This window comes from Zalophus californianus, chromosome 11 (assembly GCF_009762305.2).
Source record: "Zalophus californianus isolate mZalCal1 chromosome 11, mZalCal1.pri.v2, whole genome shotgun sequence".
In the NCBI taxonomy this organism is placed as follows: Eukaryota; Metazoa; Chordata; class Mammalia; order Carnivora; family Otariidae; genus Zalophus; species Zalophus californianus.
In genome coordinates, this window is record NC_045605.1 from 24717045 (window position 1) to 24734255 (window position 17211).

General features: G+C 34.1%; 1 protein-coding gene across 7 annotated transcripts in view; it reads right to left on the reverse strand.

The window, feature by feature from the left end:
* Positions 1-17211, reverse strand: part of ARHGAP32 (Rho GTPase activating protein 32) — a 322139-nt gene that overhangs the window by 43482 nt on the left and 261446 nt on the right. Inside the window, exon 1 of one of the 7 annotated variants that reach the window (XM_027578848.2) lies at positions 15338-15647. The exons of the other annotated variants lie outside the window; for them this stretch is intronic. The gene's annotated coding sequence lies outside the window, so the exon portion shown is untranslated. Of the gene's footprint in view, positions 1-15337; positions 15648-17211 lie in introns of those variants that run through there. 7 annotated transcript variants of the gene reach the window in all.

A 17211-nucleotide genomic window follows, 5' to 3' on the forward strand; every position in this document is an offset into this window, starting at 1 on the left:
AATATTCCCACTGATATATTTAGAAAGACAACAGCAAAAGAATTGAAAGTAAACAAATCCCCAGAAAAATGACTCCTGAGAAGTGCAGCATAAAGAAAAAATTACTCTAGAAGTCAACATATAACAACTATCATAAGCTCAGAGATTAGTTGTGAGATAGACGCCACAATGGCCTCAAATCCTCCTACTCACTTTGCAGATGATTGCTGGGAGTCTTACCGAATCCTACTATGCATAGATTCTTGAGTGAACCCAAATCTTAAGTCCCCTGAACTGATGAAGCCTCCTGTAGGAATTCTGTGTACCAAGAGAATGTGTGGCCTGGGGACTCCAAGATGGCCTTAGATGGGTTTCACTTGTCTTCCATGTCTTTCCATTTTATGAGAAATACTATTTACAGACATAAGTATCTTTTCTATGAACTGTATGAGGGTGATCAACCATAATGGTTTGCCCATGTTCCCTGGAACATGAGACTTTCAGTGTTAAAACCAGGAAATCCTAGGCAAACTGGAACAAGGTAGTCATCCTAGACCATACACAGATTAAATAGGAAATTTATTTTTTTCTACATCTATTATTTAAAACTTACTTAGAATTGTCAGAATAATTTTGATGTGATCTCTTCTGACATGCCCTGAAACTCTGGGTAAATACAACCTCTCTTGTATCTTAGATTCCTTGCTGTAAATGTAAATGATGCACTCTCCTATCTGCTAGTGAGACATTTATAGCATACTTGGGTAACCTCAGAAGTATGTCACACATAATATTACTATATTAAAAGTCATTGGATTTGTAGGAGTATTGTTCTCCCCTAGCTGCTAGCAGATAATGTGTTACGCATCTTTGTTAAAGAGTGGCCGCCAAAACATTTCTGTTCATTCTCAAACATTTTCTACATAAACTTTAAAATAATTGTGACAAGATTTAGTAAAAAATACAAATGAGCTTGGTTTGCAATAATTTAACATATTTATATATGTACCTTTATATATCAACATTACAGTGATATAATTTGAAGATTTTGGAAAACTAAGAAATTTTAGTTTCTACAATATTCAATATTATCATCTGGAAATGGGGTGTGTCATCACTTTTCTAAACCTCTTATCTCTTTAAGTTTTCTAATTTTCTTTATGAAAAGATACATTCCACAAATATCTCAGGTTAGGAATATTGCTAAGTATTTTGCATTTCTTTGCTCCTCTTGTAGAATAGTACTTTACTTCAATTATGGCTTTAACTGGTAATTACCAGTATGCTAGAAAACAATTTCTTTATATATAGTTCAAATCTGATCATTTACTCAATTTTAAGAGGACTTTAGTCGATCCTTTTGGATTTCATGGATGTATAACTGCATCAAAGCAAATATGATAATTCTGTCCTTTTTCTGATAGGAATAAGTTTTTATTTGTTTCAGATTTTAATAATTAATTGGCCAGAACTTCCAAGATACATGTTAATAGTAGGCATTAGTATTTTGATGACAAATCTGACAAAAATACGTGTAGAATTTGACAACTGCATATGATGTATATGAGAGAACATTCTTTTAGTCTCAAATCTCCAAGAATGTTTCACAGAAAAGGGAACTGAACTTTAAGTATTATTCATTCAGCAACAACTATAAAAGTGCCCACTATTTCTTAGGAACTGTTCTAAATCCTGAGATTATAGTGGGGAACAACTCAGACAAGCTCCCTGCTATCACAGAGCTTACTGAGGGGAGAAAGACAATGAACAATTAAATAAAAATACCAATATGGCCAGCATTTATTTTATACTTAGTAAGTGCTGGCAACTGCACAAGTGTTTATATTTACTAACCATTCATTTCACACAGAGCACTATAAGGAAAATACTATTATTATTCTCTTCTTCAGATGAAGAAACTAAGGCACAGAGTGCTAAGTAACAGTCGAAGGTCATATAACTAGGATTCAAAATCAAGTAGCCTGGCTCAAAACTCTAGCTCTAAGCCACTACATGATTCCACCTAAATTAAGACAACCAGGTAATTTCAGATTGCTTTTAACTGCTCGTAAGGAAACAGAGTGAAGTATTAATGGCAAGAGAAAAGAAACTACACTGGATAAGATGGTCAGGGAAAGTGTGAAGAAGTCACATCTGATTTGTAAGGCACTGAGTTAGTGGGTGAGGAAGACGTGGTATGAAAGGAGGTCGAAGAGGTATGCAAAGGCCAGGTACTAGAGGACATCGTATAGAGTTTGGATTGTACACAATGAGAACACTCTGAACAGTTTAAACGTTTTAGAAAAGTTACTTTAAAAATAGCTCAATATGTGTATTAGAAACCCAAATGTGCATTATTAGGGAACTGGTTGAGTTAACTATGATCCTGGCTCGATCCCAGGACCCTGGGATCATGACCTGAGCTGAAGGCAGATGCTTAACTGACTGAGCCACCCCTGTTTGCCTTTTTTTTTTAAAAAGGAGGATCTCTACCTACTCATAAGGAGTAATCTCCACAATATATTAAGTCAAAAAGGAAGGTAGAGAACAGTATATTTTGTATAAGAAAGGATGGGGAATATGTATATCACACACACATAACTTCACACAAACACATGTATGTGTGTACCTAAGAGTTTATTTTTGCAAAGGGAAACACTAGAAGGATAAAACAGAAATTAATAAAAATGGGTAAAGAAAATGGGTGGGGAAAGTAAAACTACTCTGAATATACCTTTTTATATAGTTTCATTTTTAAATTATGTTAACATTCTTTCTACATGTTAAACATAAAATTTAGAACATTAAAAAAGCAAATTCTAATTTTGAAAATAGCCTGAAACAATGTATCTAAAACACCAACTTGGTAACCTTGTCAACAGAGAGCAAATATTTTAAATGACTTGAAAACAGTAAACTGACCATGCTTAGGGGGATATATTGCAAGAACAAAAAAATACAAAGTAATATATAATTTCATTCAACTGTTTTACTATTAGTAATAATATTGGTAGTGTAATTCTGAAACAATTTTATACATATTGTGGGACAAAACAAATATATTAATGTTGTTAGGAACCAAGGTTTTCAATGTGAGAGAAAGGAGATACAATAAGAAAATCAAAGAAGTCAAGGAAAAACCCCAGTCATGTTAATTTGAGTTGGAAATGTGAACATAAACTTCAAATTAAAATATATATTTCTCCTAAGCTCTAGCCAGTGAAAAGGCTTAGAAACAATGACATTCCATTTGCAATGAACATCTTTGGTCTCAGGTGTGAGTTTCTAAATATTATTATTCCTTAATGAAAGAAACCAGGACTCCTTGGAGAAATGGCTGTTTGCAAGTTGATAGTAGGGAAAGCACAAGGTGAGATGGGGAAATTTTGTTGTAACAGAAAGCAAGGGAACACCCACACCCAGAAGGAGCCATGCCAAGACGACAGGTGAAGAGATTCCCACTGGCCAGCTCTGGGACATAATGAAGATTCGAACATCACAACAAATGACCATAACTGATTGTAAAACATCAAATAAATAAAAATTCCTGTGCCCATAACACTCCCCAGAAGAAAGGAAGGAAGAAAGTGACAATTTTCAGCACAAATTGAGCTAGAACATTTTAAAAACCGCATGAGTTGTTTGCCACACTGAACTAGGCACCCCAATAGTAGAGAAAGGAATATATTTATTTCCTTCACATCAATTAGCAATATCATATCTGGAATGACTGGAATTAATTCTATATTAACCAGGAAATATACAGATTCACAATTCAGTGGTAACTGTATAGAAATAAATTATAATCATGATCTTACAACCAAACTCTCATACACAATAAAATTATATTAGTCAGAGAGCAGCCTATGTAGAACTTTGGACTTTCCAGGACACTAGGCAGCTCTGACTCCATTTTTGGTGTGCTAAGTTTGGCTCACGAACAAGGAAACTTGGCCATCTTTTTCTGTTACAGTCAAGACTGTTCATGTTAACTTTTCCTAAATAGTGACATAAGACTCAATTAAGTAAGGGCTGTTACAGGAGACAAAATTAAGACCAGTGGAGTGTCATTACCAACTCCGTGTTCCCATTTGGCACTTGAGGCTTCTGGGAAATTGTGCCAGCATATGTACAATCTGGCTTCTACTCTGTGTGGCCAGGCACCTTGCTTCTGTTACCTTTCCAAAAACATTAAAATAAATTGGGAACTTTAAATCCAACTTGTAATGAGACTGGGGTGGGTGGGTGTGGTCTCCACCTACTAATCTATATCCCAATCTGAGACACCAAAATAGCTAATGTTCATAAATGATGACCAGACATACTGTCTTAAATGACTTCTAAGTCTTCAAAGTAAGATTAAACTATGTTCTATACAGTTTTAGTGTTGCTGTTATTGTTGTTAATCTAACTGGCATTCTAATCCACTGCGGTCCACTGCGGTAGAAGACAGTTGTGGCAAAAGGCTCTGGCATCCATAATTAAATAATCAGTTATCCATCTAGATAGGTAAATTTCACTGTATTGGAAATTTAAACTAATAAAAATATTCAATTTGGTTATACTCAAATTTGAAGATCTAACAATACTTCCAAATCTAAATGTTTCTTCATATTAATTTGTTCTTTATATTTTCTTCCCATTTCTTAGACAGTAAAATGGCCAGAAAAAACTTACTATGGACACTGACACTGTCCCCCACCCATTGCTTTATAACAAACTAGAAAACTAAGTTAGTAAATCTACCTTTTGAGGAAGAGAAGTATGGAATACTGTCAGTCACATCAGAAGACTTCTATTGAGGAAGGTAGAGTGGAGGTTTGGCTTTAGACAGTTAAGTGCTTATAAACCCATTTCAACAAAGCAACCTTGGATGCCACTACAAGGGTGTTAGGGTTAAGGTCCACCAAATATGCTGGATTACAAAAACAAAAATGGTAACAACAGCATTTCAACAGATAAAAGAGATCAAAAGTAAAACACAAACAATACTTAGACAAAAGCAAACCATGCCAGTTTATATTCAAATTCCCTATTCTGGAGTTAAAATGCAACATGGGCCACAATGCTAACTTCTTCCATGTTCCTCACACATGATAGATTTTACCTCTGTGGTCTTTTTTTTTTTTTTTTAACCAGAGAAAAACCCAACTAGACCAGTCTTTCCAGTAGTTAAAAGCTTTAGCAGTATGACACACAACATAATTATCTCCAAGGTAAATCTTTATGATACCAATAACTAGTTTACAGGGTACACTAAAAGCATACAGTTCAGTAAGCCATAGTGAACCTTGACATGGAGACATGGGGCAACAGGTGTTGCTAATTACACAGCATAATACTGCTCTAGCAAGACCAAAGAATTCTTACTTTCTCAATACATCACTGAAGCTAGACTTCTCTAAATTGGGTGGGTCTCAGAAATCTTCTAAACTGATTACAAAGCTGGGCTTAGATTAAGTTCCCAGGAAATTAAATTAAAAGATGATTTGTTCCAGATAATGACCTCAGCATTAGGTTTATTTGATCATAAGCACTGAGTTCTAAGATCTGTAATAAATTAGTAAAATCAAGCAGACAAATGACAGAGTAGAGGAGGGATACATAATACCTAAGGGGACTATCATTATTAAACCTAAGGTACATTAAAGTATGAGTATAATGTTTAGCATGTCCAGTGGATTTTCATGATTGTGCACAATATCCTTCTTTGCTTGACGTTTCCAAACACATATTAGATGCCATTTGGTGGAAATTTAAGAGGGGAATAGAAGTATAGGTAACTGGACTACATGATATTTAAGGATCTCATAACTTCCCAAGTTCTGTCTCTGTTGCAAACTGTGAAATATTTTGTTAGATAAATATGAAAATATTTGAGTTTAAAAACAAAATTCCATAAACTTGCTTTTATTTAAGGCTAAACAATATATCTATTCATACCAATAAACATGGAGAAAAGATTTTCCTCTGAGCAATGTCAAGTTGACTTTCTTACTTTGGTATATACATGGACTAATAAGTTCTAAAACTTCTGCTTAGTATCTTAAAAATGAATTTTAAGAGAAGAAAGAAAAAACTTCTGTGTTTTTTTTTAATCTTTTTTTTTTTTTTAAGATTTTATTTATATTTGACAGAGAGAGAGAGCACAAGCAGGGGCAGCTGCAGGCAGAGGGAGAAGCAGACTCCCCTGAGCAGGGAGCCCAATACAGGGTTTGATCCCAGAACTCTGGGATCATGACCTGAGCCGAAGGCAGACACTTAACCGACTGAGCCACCAAGGTTCCCCAAGAAAAAACTGTTGAGAGGGAAAAAAAGCCTATTGTAGTATGCTGAGTTTTAATCTCACTACTATTTAAAAAGCCTACTGGCCTAAAACTCGCTTAGACTGTTTTCAGGACAAACTGATTGGAAAAAGTGACCAGAAGACTAGGCCTGGGGGTTAGGATAGTCCTGGGAAATCAAGAGCTAAGGAACTGTTAGAAGTATTAGAGCCCTTTGTAGGTTAGGTATGTTTACTTTAAAAAATATTTTGATTATACAGAAAAGTTTAAGAGAATAATATGACAATATCAATGTACACATCATCTAGCTTTTTCAATCTTAACATTTAGCCATATTATTTCCTCAGATTTATTTTTCCTTTTTTTAAATTAAAAAAACTAAGCACTACAAATATAGAACCCAGTTATCTTCTCTGATCCTATTCTCACCCTGAGAGAACCTTTATCGTGAATTCAGTATTATTACCACATATGGTTTTTTTTTTATTTTTAGAACAGCTTTATTGAGGTATACTTGACATACAATAAACTACATGTTTAAAATATATAATTCAATACATCTCGACATATGTACATACCTTTGAAACCACCACCACAATCCAGATAATGAACAGACACATCTTAGTATAGGTTTCTGTAATTGCTTTCTATTTACCTATTTTTCTAGCTTGCCATTTAGGGGGACACTGTAAAACTGCCTTTTTTTTATTACTATATGTTAGCTAATTGACCACGTGTGTTTTTATACTTTATACATGTATGTAACCGTAAAGAATATATCCTATTATTTTAAATGTTTTTAAAATCTGCAGAAATGGAATCATACTATATTAAACCTTCTCCAAAATTATATATTTTCAGAAAATATAATCATGATTCAGTATATTTATTTTAACTACATTATAGTATTGCCTTATAAGTATATGCCACAATTTAGACTTCTCCTACTGACTGTCTTGAGGGAGTTCCCAAGTTTTTGTTATTACCACTGATACTGTGTTGAGCAATCTTTTAAGTGTCTCCCTGGGCACATACGGGAGAACTTCTCTGACACTCAAGTTTAGACGTGGGATTGTTGGGTTGTAGAGTATATTATTTTTCAACCATATTTCTTACTGATGAGTAAGAATTCTTTATATAATCTGGAAATGAATCCTTTGTTAATTATTCATGTTACAAACATCTTCTCCCAGTCTGTGGCATATCTTTTATTGCACAAATTTCAAAATGTCTTTAAGTATGGTTTCCATGCTTTAAGATATCTTTCCAGTAAGGAAACGTGTAAGGTCAAAAACATATTGTCCTATTTCCTCTAAACCTTTTTCATTTTTTTGTTTTTTTGAACTTTTTTGTATGGTTAGAGTGAGGTTAAGATAGAATCATATTATTTTTTCCCTTCTGCATAACCAGTAATTTCATCACCTTCTGCTGAATATTCATTTTGACCACTAATTTTTAAGATTGATTCTTAAATGAAACATGTGTATGGTATGTCCGAGGGGTCTGTTTCTGAGTCCTCTCGATTCTTTCAGTCTCTCTCTCCATTTATACCTCAATTTCTTAAGTTCTAGCACTTTACAAGTCTTAATATCTAGAACAGAATCCCCTCTACTTATTCTTTAAAATTGCCTTTATATTTTTTAGCCTTTTACTCTTTCATATGAATTTTAGAATCAGCCTGCCAAGTTAAAGGAGGAAAAAAAATGGGGGGGGGGAGTCTGATTAAAGCTGCATTGAATTATGGATTATTTTGGATGAGAACTGGCTTATGATATTGAGCCTTCCTGTCCACAAACACAGTAAATAAATCTCTCCAATTATTTGATTTTTCATGTCCTTCAGTAAATTTTTCTCATCTTTTCCCATAAAAGTCATACGAACTTTTGTTATAGCTATTTTCGGGAACTTTATGATTTTTGCTACTAATGTAAATGGTACTATTTTCTAAATCATATTTTCTAATTGTCACTGGTATATAAAAACACAATGACTGTGCTGTGAAGGACTGCTGTTTCCTTCCAGCTGTGTCCCTGCAAGTATGTCCATCATTTTCCTCATCTAGGAAAAAGTTAAAAATCTACCTAACAGAATTGTGATATTGTGAGAATTAAATAAGAATATAAGGCACTTAGTACTAGACAGAAAAAACTCAATTAATGTTGGGTGCTATTTCGGTCACCAAATAGTTTTTGTTCAGTAACCACGCTCAATTCCGTTCTAATAATTTGTAGATTCTTCTGGATTTGTAGACAATCATCAGCAAAGATGTACCGATTTGCTTCTTACTTTCCAGGCCGTTAGCTTCTTAGTTAATATCACTGAATCTCCAATGAACAATTATCTTGTTCTTGATTTAAATAGGTTGTTTCTTAAGTCTCACCATTCTGAATAAAATTTTCTTGGGGTTCTTGGATGGAAACCTTAACTATATTAAAGAAATTCCCTATGTTTAATTGCTAAGATAAATAAAATGAACAACTATTGACCTTTATCACATGATTTCTTTGCACCTCTTTAGAAGATCATTTAGTTTGTCTTGTTTAAGCTTTGAATGTGGTAAACTAAATTTATACCACTTTTAAGTCCGATGATGGGTATTAAGGAGGGCACGTACTGCATGGAGCACTAGGTGTTATACAAAAACAATGAATCATGGATCACTACATCAGAAACTAACGATGTATTGTATGGTGACTAATATAACATAATAAAATAAAATAAATAAATAAAAGTCTTGTTTTTATACTTCTATGATAAGTTCCCTTTACTCCTACTTCCCTGTATCCTTTGCATGGATGTAAATGAGTGCAAGAGACTTGAGAAGGGAATAGCAATTAAAAAAATAAAGTCTTAAACCAAAGTTCCATCTCAGAAACTGTAATAAACACGGGAGTACTGTAAACATATTAGAAGTGACTTTCTTTAAATAAAGGACCACAAAATAATTCTATATAGTACAAGTGTAGACAAATAATTCCAAAAACAGAAAAACTGTAGTAGGGGACTGATGCCTTAAATGGCAGCCAAAAATATGGCACAGATTTAGATTTGCAGTCTTAAGTAAGGAGCTGAAGTGAACTGTGTTACTTAGTGTTTTCACATTTATTAATAGGGATATTGACAAGAGATACAAAAATTAACTCATTTTTAGCATGCACTGTCATATGTCCTGAAAGGATCTTTGGGCAACTGAGAAACATAGCTTTGGAACCAGTTTAGTAAACACTCACGCCAGAGTGTTTATATGTAATATAATTGTAATATAATTCTTTAGTTTATAGCTTTAAGTTTGTTTAAATAGAAATGTAATATAATTCTTATTTAGTTTATAGCTTTGAGGATCAATTAAGTTACTCCAAACTAACCAACAAAGCTTTTATTTGAAATTAAATGAACTTGGAAATTAAGCTGTGATTCACTAGAATAATAATTCTACAAACCTTTTAAAGAAAAATTTCTAGAGTTGAGCAAGATTCTAACGTGCCTCAAATATAAGTCACAAAATAAACTGAACCCAAAACACTTTTTCCAGTACTACAGAACCTTTGTAACTTTTCCTTTTGCATAATATAAGAGAACTTTAACATACATAAAGCTTTTAGGATGAATAATGACATAAAGGAAGCTCTTTAAGTCAATAAGTGAAAATACACATAAATAATTTTGATGATGTGTTTTTTTGATCTTACAAAAAACACCCTCCAAATCAGAGTAAAGGAGTTTCTTGCACACCAAACTTAAGAGCAAGTATTTACTTGATGGAATAAGGACCTGTCCAAGAAATTCTGTCACTGACTCTATTTTTATCTCTGAAAATCTTCTGGTCTATATTGTGTTAGATTTTCCTCAATCTGGCTCTACCCATGGCCTGTTCCAAACCCAATGATAAAAAACATAAATTGAATCCTAAACTAGATATTTTTTAAAAATTGAAGGAAAATCTAGAAAAAGTACTATCTATGATACAATAATATCATAACAATAATTATAGTATAGCTAATATTTATTGAGTGTTTACTCTGTGCGAATGCTTTACATGTGTTAACCAATCTGGACTCAGTGTTAGCATCACACTCTAAATGATTTAAACTCAAAATATAAACCAGTATCTGATCACTAGAATTTTCTTAAAAGTAACAAGAACATGGAGCGCTTGGGTGGCTCAGTTAGTTAAGCATCTGCCTTCAGCTCAGGTCATGATCCAGGGTCCCGGGTTCGAGCCCCATGTCAGGCTCCCTGCTAAGCGGGGAGCCTGCTTCTCCCTCTCCCTCTGCCGCTCCCCCCCAGCTCACACTCTTTCTCTCACTCTGCTCTCTCTCCCTCTCTCAAGAAAAAAAACAAAAAGTCACAAGAACAAGTATATTAAATAAAATTTAATTAATCTCCCATTATATTCAATGTGATGACTTTTAAATGTAATAAAGGTTATCAGAATGACACGTTTCCTCTTTTCTATGTATCCAGCTCCAATTATCAAGATGACCTAAGACTCATATTTCAATTTCTTTTCTTTAGTTTATTTGGTGCTATCCTACACTAAATATATGGTTTTTGTATGTGATAAAAATATTCAATAAGCATAAAATGTTAGGAATTCTATTTAAAGATTTACAAACACATAATTGAACCAATAGCCTAGTAATTGAAAGCTTTAATGCCTTTCCATTAATAAAACAAATAGTCCAATGAAGCTCATCCATCCAATCATATCTATTATTGGCCAAGCATCAGCAGGTGAAAATGTACTGGACCATGAATGTGGAGATATGGTGTTTTAGTCCTGATTCTGCCAATAACTTGCTGTTGGATTTTAGATGAGATAATTGGCCAGTTTAGATGTCAGTTTAATAATATGAAAAATGAGAAGTTTATCCAGGCAATTTATGAATTTGAAATTTCCTAAAAATACCTGAGAAATCATTAAATACTCTGGCAAAATAAAATGTTAGAACAGCATAGAAAGCTCTCAAGTCTGTGGAAAATATCTTTGCTATAGGAAAATTCATCAGAAGGAAAGAAAGGGTATCATTTAAAACTTCATTAAAGAGCTATATAAACAAATAAATTAGGCTTTCTAAATCACCCTGGAAAAGGCTGGTATAAAGATTTAAGATAGATCGCTGCTAAATGTAAAACTGTTTTATGCCCAGTATATTAGGTTTAGCACTTTTTAAGTAAAAATAATTTTAGTTGAATCATTTTATTTCTTTTTCTCCATGAAAGCTTAAAATAGTAGTAAGGAGTTCTTATATAACTAATTTATACAACAGGCTTATATAACTATTTCCAGAACTTGCTGCATAATTGTACTATCTTTAATTGTTAAAGGCATTCACAATTGTTGATTATACCATATGACATACTATTCTTTTTCTTTTTTAAGATTTTATTTATTTATTTGACAGAGAGAAACACAGCGAGAGAGGGAACACAAGTGGGGGAGGGGAGAGGCGGGAGAGGGAGAAAGAGGCTTCCCACTGAGCAGGGAACCCAATGCGGGGCTCCATCCCAAGACCCTAGGATCATGACCTGAGCCGAAGGCAAACACTTAAGGACTGAGCCACCCAGGCGCCCCTTTACTATTATTTCTTTGATTTGCTAGTAAATCCTTGGTACACAGTACAATGGCCACTTATAGTACTGTTTTTATATACTTTATAAAGATTAATTCTTGAATTAGGTTTCCAGAATTTACTGCAGTATTAGGAAAAAACAGTAAGTATTATCTATAGGTTCTGAACTTCCAAAAACTTATTTCTATCAGATTTATACTCAAAATGCAAAATCCTCACTGTCTCCCTAGGATCTACTTCTCATTTTTAAAGCAGGAATATAGCAGTTACAGCCTTGAATTTCATGCCTCTCCCTCTCTGCCCACCACCAAAAGTAGATGTCCAAGAAAATCTTTATATAAATTTGAGTATTAAATCTTAAAATGCTGGTGAAATTGTTGTGGAACAAGAAAGTACAGAATCGCTTCTGATCAATATATCATAAACAATTTTGGAAGTTAAGAGAAAAAAACACAGTTCTCTAACTGATGTGTGTAACAGCTGCAAGGGACTACCCAACAGAGAAAATATCTGAGATCAGCTCAGGGATGAGGTTCTGGAATGTGGATGACTGTAACAGTTTTGATATCTGTACATTCCAACCTCAAAGGGAGGAAACCAGGTATTTGAGAAATGTCATGTACAATGCTAAATTAAAAATAGCATTGACAGTAATGGCTGATTGAAAAATTGGAAAGCTACTAACAGTTACATAAGTCAAGTATGCTTCCTTTTACTTAGGAGAGAGAAGAGGCATTTCAAAAGGCATTACTCTCCAGAAGGCAGATAGATGACACTAAGGCATCCAGAAGATAAATCTATAGTAAATTTTAGAGAAGAATCTTTCAGAAACAGAAGAGATAAGAACAATTCACTTGGAAAAAGAGAAGCAGAAACAGGCAACAAACTGCTTCTTCAGAATATTCAGCACAACTCTTATGTGGATGCCTGTGGTTAATAAAAATATTTGAGTATTTGAATAAAAAATGTATCCCTTTTACAGAGTGAAGAATGAAACCAAAGCAACATCATGCTGCTGCTCTTCCTAGAGGAGTACACAAACATTTATAAGTTAGAAAGGGCATGGTATGTTAGATCTTTATAAATCACAGTTCCCTTGGGAAAATGGTCATCAGGTTAAGATAAGACACTCTCATTATTTACATTATACATCCACTTTTCCAGGAGCTATAAATTTCAGTAATATCAAAGAAGGCTCAAATTTAGCTTATCTGATTTTAGTGTGATATAAATAAGCTATACATTCTTCTTGCTAAATTGATAGTTTCTTATTAAAATTTAAATTACAAGTTAAAATAAATGTGATTCGTTTTGCTCAACTCTGTACAAAAAAGCAAAATTTTTTTTTAAACTTGGTGACTTTACCACCTCAGTTATTATATAAAAGACTGACTAATTGCATTTCTAAATACAGAACAAAAAGATTTGCATTTTAGCAGAGAAGAGTAGGAGGAAACATGAGGTGGATATAAATTCCTGACACTAAAGGATTCTAACACAGGAATGGGTTATAATATACAGATTATAGAAGTATCTCTAATAAGGATTTTTAAATAATCCAGGATCTTATTTTTCCAGGATGAACTAGTACTATTTGATATGAAGCTTAAAAACTATTTCAGGAAGACATCTATCCATATAGTCTCTCTTATAAAAATTAAAGTATAATAACTACATATTCTTAGGAATTCAGTAACATCAAAGGTAAGAAGACTATCAAAAATACTACATGAAGTTCTGGAAATCTGAAAATTTAGAACCTTAACAGTGTGAAAACTTTTCTTGAAATTAAATTTTTTATTAGATTCAAAACAGATTAAATGTAGATTAAAGTATAATCATATTCACTTTGATGTCATATAATCCTCTGTACTTTATTAAGCCATGAAGTTTGGTGTGGAACACTGACAGGTCGTTTTTTGTTTGTTTTTGTGGGCTGGGGTTTTTTTTTGCAGGAGCTGGAGGGGAAAGGTTCTATATTTGGAGAGCATGGAACTGATAATGAGGACTTTTTATTTAAAGGCAAAAGTCTTAGAAGCCTGTCCTACAAAAAAAAAAAAAAAAAAGGACCATTAGCATGGAAAATAAGACATGGATTTTGAAGTCAGACAGACCTGAGTGTTTAAACCCACTCTGTAACCACTTCCCAATTTGCAAGCTCTTGAGCATTATTACTTATTTAAGTCTCAATTCCTACAAATACACAATGAGAATGATAATAATAATACCTATCAGTCAGGGTTACTATAATGCTTACATGAAATTTAATATGCCAAGCACTTACCTAAGTGTCATATTGACACTTATTTTTTACTACCCTAATTTATCTTTACCTTTGGTCTATAATGTTTAGAGTCCTCCACAGCACAGGGCTAGCCAGAACCTGAGTCAGCTTTCCAAACCCAGCTTAATCAAATCTGGTTGTAGCTCCTAAATTCAGAGCTGAGATCACTAAGGAAGGATGCACACAAACATGGGATCGCTTTCTAGTAACTTCCTATAATCATCTTAAATGTAAACCTAACCTAAGAAACTTCAGATTTCTGCTCTCTTCTGCCGAATACCATAGAGTACTACCACCTAATACTTTAAAAAAACAAGTTATGGTCTCAAGCCATTATCATAGGAGCAACAGGTGCTTTTTTAAAAACTGACAATGAAAAAGAGCTATAAATTCTGAAATTTCCCGCATTTGTGGTTTTGAAAATTAAAATACCAATATCATTTAAATGGTAGTGGAACATTCCTGAAAATCAGAAAAACATTCAGCTGCTTAACAGGGCTGATCTGTGATTCAGAGAACATTCCAGTTTCTATGCTACCTTAAAGAAAAGCATTTATCACCAAGGTCTAAAGAAACACCATAAATATGGAATTCTACCCTAGTGTTAAAAAAAAAAAATCTCTGCAACAGGAAAAAAGTTAATTCACGTATTTTATGGACAGAGATGGTTATTAATGCCAATGAGGAAAAACAACACAGGGTACTTGAAGTAAAAGGGCAGGAGGGTTACTTCCCTATGCTAATTTGAACAGCTTTTTTATACAGTCTGCCAAATTCTTTTTAGTAAATCAGTACTGCCTATTTTCCATTAGTCAATAACTGAAATATTATTAACCCACCAGGAAAAAGTTTTTTAATATACTGGTTGTTTATGATACAAAGGTATGTTCTTTTAATCATGAAGACTTTTGTACATTAACCCAAGGTCTAGAAAACATTAAGAAATAAGCTGAGTTCAAACAGAAAAATGGGTATTTACTGAAACTGACCAGGAAAGTAAGACACATTGCCCAATACCTATGTGATACAATCTACTTCAACAATTAATCCTCTCTATAAACATGACAAATACTCAATTATTTCCGAATAATTAAGGGACTAACCATGCACCTAAAAGCAACCAAGGAAACATGCTCAAATAAAATGTAAAAACAGACTCAGTGAAATATTCTGAATGTTGCTGGCGACAAGCATTTGAATAACTGATAAATCCTTACCTCTTGCTGTGGCACAGGTTTTAGGATCGATACTTAAAATTATTCCCAATGACTGTACTTAGCAGTGGTTCCGATAGGACACAGGACACAAGAGTTGTGCATTCCGTGTAAAAGCATGTAGAATGAATCACAGTCACACAGCTCAGACCTTATCTGCCTCAGGCTAACTCCAAGTCAGATCTCCACAGCACTTTTAGGCTCCGGGTCTGTTTCCAGGCACCCCTTTCTTGCAGTTTTCTTTGCCGTGTTTGGTCCCTACCCGAGGCGAGCTGGCAAACTGGCTTGTGTGTGGGCACGAGGCTCGCCTTCAGGAGCTTACTCCTTCCCTCTGAGCAGGAGCTGCTTCCGCAGCACCACACAAACGGCCCAGCCCAAACTCACACCCGCAGAACAGGCTGGGCCAGTCTAGCTCCACCCATCAACCTCACACAGGTGCGCACTCCTGCTCAAACAACACCAGGAAGAAACTGGCATTTACTGTGTTGGCAAACTTTTAGAAAGTTACTTATTCTTTGGTTGTTTATATTTGCTATCTAGATGGGAGACAGTGTATCCAATAAAAATGGGGCACTTTAAGCCCAAATGAAATAAGAAAAGTGATCAAGTAGGAAGTATCACCAGTAAAAGGCTGAATCACTAAACTAAGCAGCAACCTGTGATTGTTATTCCACTAACATGAAGAAAAAAAGTATCAGTTTATCCTGCCTCTGTGTGAACAATTCTGAGACAACAATCTGTTAAGCATCTATGAGGAGAAGAAAATAAAGGGTTTTTCAGAATTGAAAATCTAGAATTAAATTTTCCTGCATATGACTTCCTCCTTTATAAGTTATCGAAGTGTTCAAATTGTAACACTGCTTATATAAGTATTCAAGAGATTCAATATTCATACTAAATAACAGTATTGCACTGTTTACCTACTTAAAATTATTTGAAGAAATTAATTGTAAGAGACTAACATATTTTCTGTTACAAATGAGTTTTTTACTAATACCAATGTAAATCCATATTCAGATATTTGTTTTTAATAAACAAAATAATGCTACTATGTGCTAGGTACAATTCTAAGTATTTTACAGATAGTCTTTACTAAAACCTTATGAAGTTGATTCTAATACTGTTCCCACCTTGGAGATGAGGAAACCAAGGCAGAGGGCTTAAAGGATTGCCAAAGTCACACAAGTAGGAATTGCCAGATTCAAGATACCCAGAGAGTATTTACCATGTACCATGCCAAAATCTTCTGCTATTGATAAAATTTATTCTCTCCTTCATTTCTGAACATAACTTTGAATATAAAATTGTTGATAAGTGGTAGCCCACCGTAAGAGAAACAACGAATTGATATAATTTTAAAATATGAAAAACCAAGGAGAATTCCAATATGCGGCAGGAACAAAACATGTTAATTTTTACCAGTGGAACAGCTGTGGATTTATGGATTTCGTTGAATAGGAAATGAGGCTCTTAAAGTTTATTCAGAGTAGAGAACGCAAAGCCACCCTTTTTAAAAAAATAGAACTAAAAAACAGCCTTCCTCCCACCGTTTCCTTGGTTAGTACTAAAGACAACATGGCAGTGGGGGGTGGGGGTGGGCAATGGAAAAAGAACAGGAAAGAAAAGAGGAAGGAAAGAGAAAAAGAAGGGGGAGGGGGAGGTCCATGCTGTAGAAAAGCCAGTCGGGGGATACCCCGTACAACTCATCTGTCCCTTGTATTACCTAACATCTAAGCACAGTTAGGAATAAATAAATTTGACAGTAGTTTGCCAGAGTGCAGGAGAATTCCATAATTAATAATAGTAACTCTCACCTGAAACCCAAAAGGCTGCGCTCTATGCTGTATAAAAATACATGGTAGGAAAATGAGAGTATG